The sequence below is a fragment of the Prionailurus bengalensis genome, chromosome C2 (assembly GCF_016509475.1).
Source record: "Prionailurus bengalensis isolate Pbe53 chromosome C2, Fcat_Pben_1.1_paternal_pri, whole genome shotgun sequence".
Taxonomy (NCBI): Eukaryota; Metazoa; Chordata; class Mammalia; order Carnivora; family Felidae; genus Prionailurus; species Prionailurus bengalensis.
The window spans coordinates 81,192,569-81,204,697 of record NC_057350.1 but is presented as its reverse complement, the minus strand read 5'-3'; the positions used below and the strand labels follow the sequence as shown (position 1 = coordinate 81,204,697).

The 12,129-nt window shown below is 46.6% G+C and overlaps 1 protein-coding gene across 4 annotated transcripts in view; it reads left to right on the top strand.

Moving 5' to 3' along the window:
* ST6GAL1 (ST6 beta-galactoside alpha-2,6-sialyltransferase 1) overlaps window positions 1-12,129 on the top strand; it is a 120,530-nt gene that overhangs the window by 16,582 nt on the left and 91,819 nt on the right. For 3 of the 4 annotated variants that reach the window (XM_043594634.1, XM_043594632.1, XM_043594636.1), the window contains exon 2: window positions 11,477-11,606. The exons of the other annotated variant lie outside the window; for it this stretch is intronic. The gene's annotated coding sequence lies outside the window, so the exon portion shown is untranslated. The remainder of the gene's footprint in view (window positions 1-11,476; window positions 11,607-12,129) is intronic. 4 annotated transcript variants of the gene reach the window in all.

The following is a 12,129-nucleotide window of genomic DNA, read 5'->3' as shown; positions in this document are numbered from 1 at the left end:
ACAGAATGCAAAGCAGGCTCCATGCTCCGAGCTGTCAGCACGGAATCTGATGTGGGGCTCGAACTCACAGACCGCGAGATCATGACCTGAGTTTAACCGGCCGAGCCACCTGGGTGCCCCTCTGACCCTCAGTCTCTCATCTGCAGTGGGTATTTAAAAAAAATTTTTTTTTTAATGTTTACTTATTTTTGAGAGAGAGAGAGAGAGAGAGAGAGAGAGAGAGAGAGACACCGAGAGAGAGAGCACGCACGAGCGGGGGAGGAGAAGAGAGACACAATTCAAAACGGGTTCCAGGCTCTGAACTGTCAGCATAGAGCTCGACGCAGGGCTTGAACTCACAAACCACAAGATCATGACCTGAGCCAAAGCTGGGCGCTCAACCGGCTGATCCACCCAGGTGCCCCTTATCTGCAGTGGGTATTAATCAGTGCTACCTCGTAGCATGGGTGCGAGTCCTGTGTAGTGCTTAACCTAGCGCTGGCACACGATTAGTGATAAAAAATTGGTAGCTATTTAATGTGATAGTTATTTTCAGTTATTGGCCACCCGACGGGCCTGACACTCTGCTAGGCACTGTGGATATGAGGCTACGTGTGTTCCAGCGTCTCCCTGGAGGAGCTTCTGTCTAGGAGAAGAGGCGGGCATGTGGATTCAGGGCACAGATGAACGGGAGCAAGAGACAGGGAGGGGCGGGGTCAGAGAAGAAGAGGTGAGACCCCCGGGGAGCGGTTTGCCTGGGCACTTAGGGTGGAGTAGAAGGGAGTTCACAACCAAGAATTGGCATGGTATCCATTGATAAGGGAGGTCAGGAGCTGATAGTAAGGGACACTGGGGGATGAGCAGGGGAGCTCACAGGGCTTCTGCCTTCCGCTGGCATGCAAGTGCACACAGTTGAGGCTCAGGATGAAGTCTGCAGTCTTTTTCCAGCAGTTGGTGGACACGGACGGGGACCTAGCCAGGCTTGGCTCAGGGAGGGAGTGTTGAGATGGCTCTTATCGCTACAGAGATCTCTCCAGACTCAGGGCCAGGATCAAGGGGGGACCTTCCCAGAGGGAGAAGGACGGATCACCAGATGGGAATTGCAAATATGGAACCCCTAACATGCAGGCTCCGAGGGAGTGTGGGCTGGAAGGGGCTTCACAAAACTTTGGCAGAGAACTGTTGTTATCAAATTGGAACCCAGGGACGTTGGGTGGGAGAGGTGACCTGTGAATTCCAGTGATCCCATGTGTAGTGCTAAATGTGACAAAAAAAGACCCACAGGACACTTCCTTAATATTTAAGGATACACGTTTGTGATTTTGGTTTTTTTTGCAAATGACTTGAAAACACTGTGACACATACAAATTGGGTGAATCATAGGATGACATAAAAGGAAAATTATATTTGCTACAAGGATAGTATATGCCACCTAGCTGGTGATAAAAATAAACACAGCAGCTTTCATTCACTGGACTCTTCCCACGTGTACTTTTACAGGTATGCGATACTTAACAGGTATCACATGGAACCCTCGTTAACTCCAGCTCATTCTCCCCAGCATGCCTGCGCCCCCCCCCCCCCCCAGCTGAATGTGACACTGGAGAAGCAGACCACTGTCCTGACTGGTCCCTCTCTCATTCATGACCATGACCATGATCCTTCAGTGGACTTGGGCGTTGTCAGGTCATCTTTCTCCGTTCCGTTCGTCGAGTGATTCTCAACTCTGGCTTCCATTAGCATTTCCTGGGGGAGATCATAAAAGGTATTGCTTTTATTTTCCTGGGTAATTCCACCCAGAAAGAATGAAATCCAAGTCTTTATGGAGATGACCTGGGCATCAGTATCCTTTTTAAAAGCTCTGTGGTTGGGGTCCCTGGGTGGCTCAGTCGGTGGAGCGACCGACTTCGGCTCAGGTCATGATCTCACAGTTTGTGAGTTCGAGCCCTGTGTCGGGCTCTGGGCTGACAGCTCAGAGCCTGGAATCTGTTTCGGATTCTGTGTCTCCCTCTCTTTCTCTGCCCCTTCCCCACTCGTGCTCTGTCTCAGAAATAAATAAACATTAAAATTTTTTTTTAAAAGCTCTGTTGTTGATTCCAATGGGCAGCCTTGGCTGAGAACCACTGCGATTCTCTAGGTGACTGTTCACAGCTTTTTCTCTGTCTTCAAACCTTTAACACCTCTTCTCCCATCCTTACTCTTAGTCAGAACCTCGGTTTCCACTTACCTGAGAAACTAATGGCAATCAGAGAACTTTCACACCTTCCCACCACCAAATTCTTCTTTCTGCCCGTTACCTTGGAGAATGACTTGTTTCTGCTCCTACATAAGACCAACCCCTCCACTTGTGTGCTGCATCCTGTTCCCTTTACTTAATTAAGGACATGACTCCAGCAATATTCCCTTCTCTTCCCAATGTTTCTCTCTTTCTGCTGGACCATTCCCATCTGCCCACCCCATCTGTCTATCCCTGGCTGTTGTTCCTCCCACTGAAACCCACTCACGTGCATATTGCACACGTGCTTCTTCCCTTAACCTCATCTACTCCTCCCGCTGCTGTCTCGTTTTTTGTTCCTTGAAGGAATCATCTGCGCTTGCTCCCTGTAGTTCCTCTGCTCTCATGATTTAAGCCCAGTCAAATCCATGTTTTGCCTCCATCACTCCACAAAAACCACACCTGTCAGGTTCACCAGTGACCTCCACATTGTCCATTCCAGTGGTCAAGTCTCAGCCCTTACCTTGATTCATCAGCAGCATTTGGTATGGTTGGTTATTCCATTTCCCTTAAAAAAGTACTTTCTCTGGGCTTCTGGAACACCACACCCTTTGGTTCTCCTCTTCTGTCACTGGCTTCTGCTCAGTCTCTTTTGTTGGCTCATCTTCACTTGTTCGCTTTGGAGCGTGTCAGGGAGCAGCCCTTGGACTTGACTTCTTCTCTGTCTCCTTACTCCCTGCTGCTCTCCTACCATCCATATGTCAACGACCCTCTTTGTAGCTCCATCTCAGACCTTGACCCCCAAACACTGTACTCCTGTCTTCAGTCACCTATTCACCACATTTCCTGGGATGTCTAATAGACATCTCAATGATGACAAGTTCAAGACTGAACTTTTCCCTCCAACGCAGCCATCCCCACTTCAGGGGGTGACAGCTTCATCTTCCAGTTGCTAGGGTTTCAAACTGTGGAGTCACTCTTGATTCTGATTTTCTCATGCTGGATCCAGGCTATCAGCAAACCACGTCAGCTGCCCTTGCAAAGTAAATCAAGAAACCAACTCCTTGCTTGATCCACTAAATTCACCCTGGTCCAAGACCGATCAATCTCTAATTTAAAAAAAAATTTTTTTTTGTTTACATTTTATTTATTTTTGAGAAACAGTGAGACAAAGTGTGAGTGGGGGAGGGGCAGAGAGAGAAGGAGACACAGAATCTGAAGCAGGCTCCAGGCTCTGAGCAAGCAGTCAGCACAGAGCCCGACGCGGGGCTTGAACCCACAAACTGTGAGATCATGACCTGAGCCGAAGTCGGACGCTCCACCGACTGAGCCACCCAGGCACCCCATCAATCTCTAATTATTCAAAGAGCTTCCCAACTGGGCCTCTTTCTTACATTTTTGCTCCTGTGGTCTCCTCCAAACGTCAACTAGAGTGATGATGTTAAAAGGCATCATGTCATTTTCTGCTCAGAAACCAACAAGGGCTTCTCGTTTCACTCAGAGCCAGAGTTCTTAGAAGGGTCAACAGGGTTCTGCATGATCTGGTCCTCAGGTCCTCACAGACTTCAGCTCCTATAATTTTCTGCCCCTCCATTCTGTCTTACTTCATATCCCTTAAACAGAAAGCCCCTTTTTTTTCCTCAGAGCCTTTGCACTGCTCTTCTGCTCAGTTGGAACACCCTTCCTTCATACACTGTCATTGAGTTCCCCTTCTTTTCCTTCAGGTTTCTAATTAGATGTCACCTTATTTGAAAGGCCACTCTGACCACCGTATATAAATTAATCTGGTACCAGCCTCCTCTCTCCTCCCCCCTGGTTCCCTCCCCTTTATCCTGCCTTGCTGTTCTTTAGTGGCACATATGGCCATCTGATTTCTTTACCGTGTCTCTTCTCACTAAGAAGTTGTTTCTACGAGGGCAGGGACTTTGTCTCTTTTGTCCATAATTATTTTTCTAGGACCCAGAGCAATGCCTCAGGAATAATGGGCACAATTATTAATAATGGGCACAGGTGTTAGGTGAATTTAACTTCATCTTCACAACACCACTTCAAAATTAGTTGGAATAACCCACAATTTAGAGATGAGGCTCAGAGCGGTTAAGTAACATTTTCAAAGTAACAGAGCTTGCTAGCACAGAACTGGGACTCACGCTTTCTAAGTGACTGTGCCGTTAGACGCTCTCCCTGTTGAACCTGGCCTCCCCCCACCCCACATTCCACCTTGCCTCATTTTTTTCATATCTCATTGCAAGAGGGCAGCCCCACAGCCTGACAAAATCCCTGTGAAAATGCCCCATGTGTGACTGGAGGTGTGGGAGGCGCATAGGAAATGCACATACAGTCTCTTATCTGCGATTTCCAAATCCAAACGTCTGGGAAAACCAAGTTTTATTTTTAACCCATTTGGTGGCGAAACCTGTCTGGACTAATGTGCAGCTATTTATAAATCTTTATTTAACCTACTTAGAATAAGCATCCATTTGTTTTGCTGCAGAAACATGAATCCGCATTATTATGAGGAGCTGCCCTGCCCTTGCTGTGGGTGTTACGCAGTATATAGTTTAGGGAACGCAGCACTTTTCCAAAATATGAAGCATTCCGAATTCCAACACTTATCTGGCCTCCAAAGATTCCTGATAAGTGATTGTGAACCGTAGTTAATGCTTTCCTAAATGTCTGGCCTTGGAAACTCTGTGGAAAACAAGTTTGTTGTTGTTTTTTTCTTTCTTTCCCTGGTAACTAAAATTTCTTTTAAGGATTTTTCCAAGAACAAGCTCAGTTTTAAGACCTAATTAAGATCAGGCACAGCAGGCCAAGCCGAGTCTGGCATGCGTGAGATGCCTTCCTGAAACAGAGGGAATGAATAAAAGTCTACCTACTGAAGAGTGAGACCACCCCTCCCCAACATTTTTGTTGTTGCTGGTTCTCACAGTGCTGGCAAGCTAGGAGTAGACCTCCTTTTCCTTGGTCACAAGACCTCTCTGCATAAACTTAACAGCCCAAGAGAAAAGGCCTATAGATATTGATACTTAGCGTTCTTACTCTCAGCCCTCTGGTGGTAAGAGTTCCGTCTATGTAAGTGGAGCTTCCGGTCCCTTTAGTGTCTCACTTGTAAATTTAAAAAGACCACTGAGGATCACCAGACATTGAAAAAAGCTCAAAACCTAAATCACAGAAAACAAAAGAGACGAACAACGACCACATGAAAAGAAACTCGCAAGACATAGAGACAGAGCAGGGAGAGAAGCAGATTTTACCAAAACCGTTAAGTACTGGTGTCCGTGAAGATAGCACAGTGATAACATAAAGACGGGGGTGCAACAAAAGGAATATTCAGAGACTAACAAAGAACTCTTGGAAATTAAAAGTATGACAGAAATCAACGAGTCAGTAGACTATTTGGAATACAAAGTTGAAGAGATCTTGGAGAAAGGCTAGAAACCAAAAAAAAAAAAAAAAAAAAAAAATTAAAAAGGGCTATGGAATGAAAAATAAGAAAGGATCATTCGGAGAAGTTCAACATCTGAATAGGAGGACATACAAAAGAAGATTAGAGACAACAGAGAGAAAGAGTTATCGAAGAAATAATACAAGGAAAACTCTGAGAACTGAGGAACATAGGCTTCTAGATGAAAAAACTCGCTTGAGAGCCTAGTGCTGTGAATGAAAAAAGACATGCATCAAAGCACGTCATTGTGGAAAAAAAAAAACCCACATAAACCAGAAGCAAAGCCTGAAGACACAAGCAAAAAAAAAAATCCCAAAGTAATTACATATAAGAATAGAAATCTTACAAATAAGAATAAGAAATAGAATAAAAATAAGAATAAGAATACATATAAGAAATAGATTCTACGGCAACACTGGAAGCTGGAAGGCAATGAATGGAGCTGTACCTTTAAGGTTCTGAGAGGGATTTATATCCTACTGAGCATTTATAGTCAGGCAAATTATTAATCAAACGTGAGGGAGGAATAATGGCATTTCAGATGTGAGAAAACTCAATTCTTTTACCTCCTATACATCCTTTCTGAGGAAGCTCCTCTAGATGTGTTCCTTCAAGATTAGGGGGTATTTAAGACAGGAGAAATGGAGTCTTCCTTTAAGCTCAGAGAGCAACCGGTTCAAGTTGGAGTAGGAGGACAGAAGATTCCAGAAGGGAGAGCATCAAGAAAAAAAAAAAACAACACAAAGAAGTTGGAAAGTTGAGGACTGAATTAGTGATAGGTACACAGAAGATTAAACAAATAAACAGACAATAATGGCCTCCAGAAATGACAGCTGAGGAATGTACATGAAAGAAATGAATCATAACACACCACAGAGCCTGGCTGTGAACAGTCATTTATCTGGTCATGATAATATATCTTCTAGTGTCGACTTAATAAAAAATGGTATAACTGTATTAGAAGAAGTAGATGAGGTACATGGGATAAAAGCAAGCTAAATTCTCATTTTTTGTAGTCGGAAGTAATGAATAATATCTAGCAATGACAGAAAATGCCATATAAGCATGCTATTTAGATATATACTGAGCTCACTCTAGAATTAGGTAAAAGAGCTGAAAGTCATAGCGTTTGGGTGGCAAAGATTACGGGGCTGGGGGGCTGGGGGAGGGCCTAAAATCATGTGTGGGTATCGCTCTGACACTAAAATAGGCTCAAGCCTCTCCCTGTATATCCACACCGGCAGCTCAAATAGGCACAGTCAGAACTGAAGGGTTGTTTGCTGTCGATGTGTTAACAACAAGAATGAATGGGTGTTTTGCACATGGCAGTGGCAGAGGACCTTCCTTTTTCTGATTCTTTGAAAAGGAATTCTTTACGCATTTTCTTTTCTTGTCAGAACCCGTGTATTCAGTGCTCAACTCATGTTTAATTTCAGCTTTTGATGAGAGAGCTTGGGGAGACAGGCCGGTGTGTGGAATTCTGTCTTGGTCACTTACCAGCTTTGGGCCCGGCCTAGTTCCTTCAGCCCTTTTCCTCCTCTGAAAATGGAAAAAACGGGCATCTGGGGCACTCCGTCGGTTGAGCATACGACTTCAGTTCAGGTCATGATCTCGTGGCTCACGAGTTCAAGCCCCCGCGTCGGGCTCTGTGCTGACAGCTCGGAGCCTGGAGACTGCTTCGGTTTCTCTGTCTCCCTCTCTCTCTGCCCCTCCCCCACTCACCCTCTGTCTCTCTCTCCTTCTCTCTCTCCAAAATAAATAAGAACATTAAAAAAAAAATAAAATGGAGAAAACACTCCTTGCCTCATAGGGTTGTGTGAGGAATAAATGAATAAATTAGTATATTAAGTGCTTGGCACGTAGTAGTTGCTAAAAACATTTAAGTAAAAAAAAAAAAAATAGAGGACTATTGTGGTTAACCCTTGGTCTAGTACAGGAGCCCTGTAATGTCGGGCCCGGGCCCCACAGATGAACCATCCAGAAGAAACAAGAGCTCGGGAGGGAAGGAGAAGGCAGAAATACACCAGGAAGTCTTCTGATTTTAGCAGAAATTCTTCTTGCGTTTTGGGTGCTGTGTCTTCTGATCTGACCGCAGAGCTCAGCAAATGGGTCGAGACCCAGATCCTGGAAAGTTTTATGTGTGTGGATCAATCAAAGCTCTTAGCTAATTTAGCTTCCATATCCAAACAATTGGAACGGTCGCTCGGTCGCTCGCTTTCCAGATAATGTGGAATAATGGATGGAGGGTTCACAGGGTTATCTTTTACTCCAGGGCTCCTGTGTGCCTTATGATGATCATGCATTTAAGCCAGGGACTTGGGCCCAGCCTACCCCTGGGATAGGCTGACCCATTCTCTGACTCAGAACCAAGCCCATTAGTAATGATCCTTGCCTGGAGGATGCTGGGCCATGAAATTCTTAAGGTGTATGTTCTTGGCTCATTTTATGAACTTCTTTGGTTCTTGGTGGGCTCTCTAAATCCTGGTTTATGGTCTGTGGTCAGCGCCCACACGTTGTACATCTGAAAGGAAACATCTGCATGCAGCATGAGGGAGTCAGTGAGGCCAAGGCAGCGTCTCATTTCTCTGCTTTCTTCCTTAGAATCATCTTCTGAGGCTTCCGGGCTGACCGAGGGCCTTGGCTGAGGAGGTGCCAGGGGCTGTAAGGTCGGGGAACAGTGCAGGCAGGAGTGAGGGCAGGGAGCGATAGAGCAGAGTAGAGGCCTCTAGCACGAGGAAGTTTTGGAGGCAAACTTTGGCTGGTTAGGCCGAGGGACAAAAGCAGTGAAACCAAATCCAGATATTAAGCCAGTGATTCATGTGGGATTTGAGCAGGGAGCAGGGAGCAGAAGACACACAGATTACAGTGGGGCATGAATTCAATGTATTAACACTGTGAGGAAGCACATGTGTATACAGGTGGCTTGAGGGACATGGGGACTCTGTGGCCAGCTGAATGGATCACACTGGTAGGGTGATAGGAGTTAGTATGAGCCACTTAATAGAAAAGCCTTCAAATAGAAAAAGCTCTTGTTATTACTGTTGTAATTGTTTATTTCTCATGTTTCTGCTAAGAACAAGTTGTACTTGCAGTCTAAGACTGGCCCATCTAGTTGCCTCATCTATCAGAAACCTAGTCGTAAACTTGGGAAGGAAGCTGGAGGAAAAAAAGGCTTTGAGTAGCCACAATGGATGGCCAAAGCCCGACTACAAAGCCATGCACTGGGTGATGCTGGGAGTGCCCCTCTGCTCTCAGTCATGGCCCTGAAAGACTTCAGTGAGCCGGAGTCAGCTGGGACCCCAGAGCCTATCTAAACCTAGCTCTTCAGGGGTTTATGGAGGGGATTCGGGGGATGCTTATAGGAAGAAACAGTAGGAAGTATAGATGAGCTTTGCAGTCTCTTGAACGTCACCAAGCATCTGCTCTCTCTGGACCTGCACAGTTTCCTGTCTGCCTCTCTCTGGGCCTCTGCCCTCTCTTTGTGGGCCAGCTTCCTCTCCTTCTGCAGGGCCCCACGGCCCCATCACTTGGTCTTGTGCATGGCATTCACTTCTTCTAGCCCTACGATTCCCCGTGAGCTGACTGTAGCCTTTGGTCACCGTTACTGATTGGTCCAGCACCCTTATGGGTGAGTTGCTTTTGAGTCAAAGTTCCACCCTGTGTCCATCCGGGGACTGCCCAGGTGTGAGTGTGGGTTGGGTAGCAGGAAGACCTGGCAGAATGACTTGAGCATTTGAACAGTACTGGAGGTCTGCAAGCCATCTGAAAAAGGATTTAAGTAGCATTAGTGGAGCCCCCACATTCCCTCATCAGTCGGCAGATTGCCGTGACTGGGGTGCAGGTGCATGGGGTGGAGAGGAAGGGGGTGCTGATCAGCTGGGAAGGGGCACGAGACTAGGCTTCTCAGGGTCTTTGCCTAGGTCACAGGGCCGCAGAAATCCAGGAAGTCTGTTTGGACAGATGATGGGGTGAACTATCCCTGTCTCGGTGAAGGTTTGGCCTGGAGCAAAAGGCGGGGTAAGAGAGTCTAGCTAGAGATGGGGAGGGGGGCCTCCCTCCTGGGAAGAGGGTAGGTGAGTCAGCAGGCCCAGAGTCCACCAGCCCTGGGAGCCCCTTGCTTTTGTTCCCTGGGGAAGGCTCATTACCAGCAGGCTCCCAGGTGGCCACCAGCTCAGCTGCGGTTTGCAGGTAGAGATCTCGTCCCAGCCTGACCCAGTCTCCCCACGGAGACTTTGGCTCCTGCTGTTTTGTCAGCATTAATTACAGACAGCAGCAAAGTGCCCATATGCTGCAAGTGACTTTTTATTTTTCCATGTCAGCTGATGCCTTTGTCCTTTGCTCTGCTCTGCCCTGAGCCTTTGTGGGACCTTGGCATTTCCACCCCCTCCATGGCTCATTTCATCTTCACTTTCATCTGATGATGAAACTTCCTATCAGTGTCTGAAGTCTCATGGGGATGACTGTTGTTTCTCATGGCATCTCAGGGTCTCTTCCCCCTGGACACCATGCTTGTGTGTTACCACTCGTCTCTGTCCCTCAGGGGGTTTCCCACCTTTTGCTCCTTACCGTTCTCACTCAGGTACCCCCTCCCCAGGCTTGATTAGGGGAGTGCATTTTATCAGTAGGTCTTATCTTCTATTTGGGCTAAGCTGAATGTGAACATGAAAAGTGAGAATCCACACGGTTGGCACTCCACTCTCATTTCCACTGCCAGTGTTACCCGTGGTGAGCCAGGATGTGGGTGAGGGAGGGGCCAGGCGGCCCTGGGGAAGGAGCAGGGGAGGAATGGGCACCCTTCTCCATGGCTGAGAGCAGCTTATATGGCACAGAAGTCCTGGAGGCAGCATTCCAAGATGAGATATTTGGAAACTCTTTGACCGGGCCTTAAGGAAATAACCTTGGATTTCCCCAAAGATTTACTTTTAAGCACTCTTTGTAATTACCATAAAAACATTGGAGATGGCCAGCCTTTGGGGGTGGGGTAACATTTATAGCCACATAGGTGCAAGTTATATCACTGTTACAATGGGGCTGCAGGAGAACGCTGATGACACAGAACCAAGTCATGCCTAGCTTTATTGCAGCTTTGTGAAAGATCTGGATAACCAAATAAAACCAGGAAGAGTGTGTTATCTGTAGTTATCTTGGGTGGAGAGGAATAGGTAATTTTTTTCCTTCTGTTGACTTAATTATATTTTCTGAAGTCTCTAGATTAAACACAAATTTCTTTGATCCTGGGAAAAAAAACAATTGCTTGAAAAACATGCTGTTCACCCAGACAGCTATAATAATATATGGACTGAAAATTTAGTTTCCGTTAAAAATGCTCTCAAAATAAATTGGGAATTGAATTCACATTCGTAACATTCCAAACAACATACTGTGGGTCAAAGGGAGACTGTGAGCAAGTTGGATGTGTTCGTTGATTGAAATCAGGTATCCATAAGCCTTATCTAAACACGAGACTTGGGGCCAGAACTGTACTTTTCTTTTTCTTGCTTTTCTTACTAATAATAGCAAGTAGCACAGGATTAAGTGACTGTGGTAGAATTTGCTTTGCTTCATCTAGAGCTCAGTGAAATTGCACAGCCCCCGAAGGGGTAGGTCTGGGTGAATAGATGGGCAGTTTGGGTCCTGGAAAGGTGCCTGGCTGTTTCAGGTGGGGCTGTAGTTCTGGAAGGGGCTCTGAGGTGTCACGAGTGACCAGGGCCAGGAGTGGGAGGAGGAAGGGGGCTAGCCCTCCTGCATGTGTTAACATATGCGCTTCTGGTGCTTTGTCGGCAACTTTTCTGTGTGTGCGTGTGTGTGTGTGTGTGTGTGTGTTTCCTCTGTAGGTGAGGTAGAGCCGATTGTGCAGAGCTTGCGGCCAGCAGCCCACAGAGAAGCAGTGAGCCCCAGCTGAAATGAATTGGCCTCCTTGAGTGTGCCCACACCCTGGTGCCCAGCCTCTGTCCCAGCAGTGAGGTAAGACCCCTTGAATCCCAGCTTGGGGACAGAGAGGGCAGAACGCCTCCTCTTTGGAGGTGCTGGAAACCTCTCCCTCTAAAGCTCAAGGGAGAAGGAGCAGTTGTTTCTAATATAAACCACCTGCTTCTACCTCAGCCCGTTGCGGGGCAAGGTCACTTGGTGGCTGCAGAGGCTTTGATTTTTCCGAGCAGGGCTTTTGGAATCTTAACGGGGAGTTGTGTTTTTCTCAGTTGCTGGTGAAATTTGAACTCCAGAGGGGATGAATTTATCCTCCAGGTAAGACTGCACGGGATTCACGTGACTGGCTTAACTTAGGGGGCACCTGCTCTGTTCTTCGAGGGAGCTTGAGCTCTTAGGATACTTTCTCTTTCTCTCTGTCTCACACCCAAGGGAGACAGAATGACCAAAATGATGTGAGGAGGTTAATACAAAGCATTCTGCTAAGCTCACTAAAAAATGACTAATTACCTAGATATGTTCTGATTGTAAAGGTAATATGTGCTCATAGGACACCTGGAGA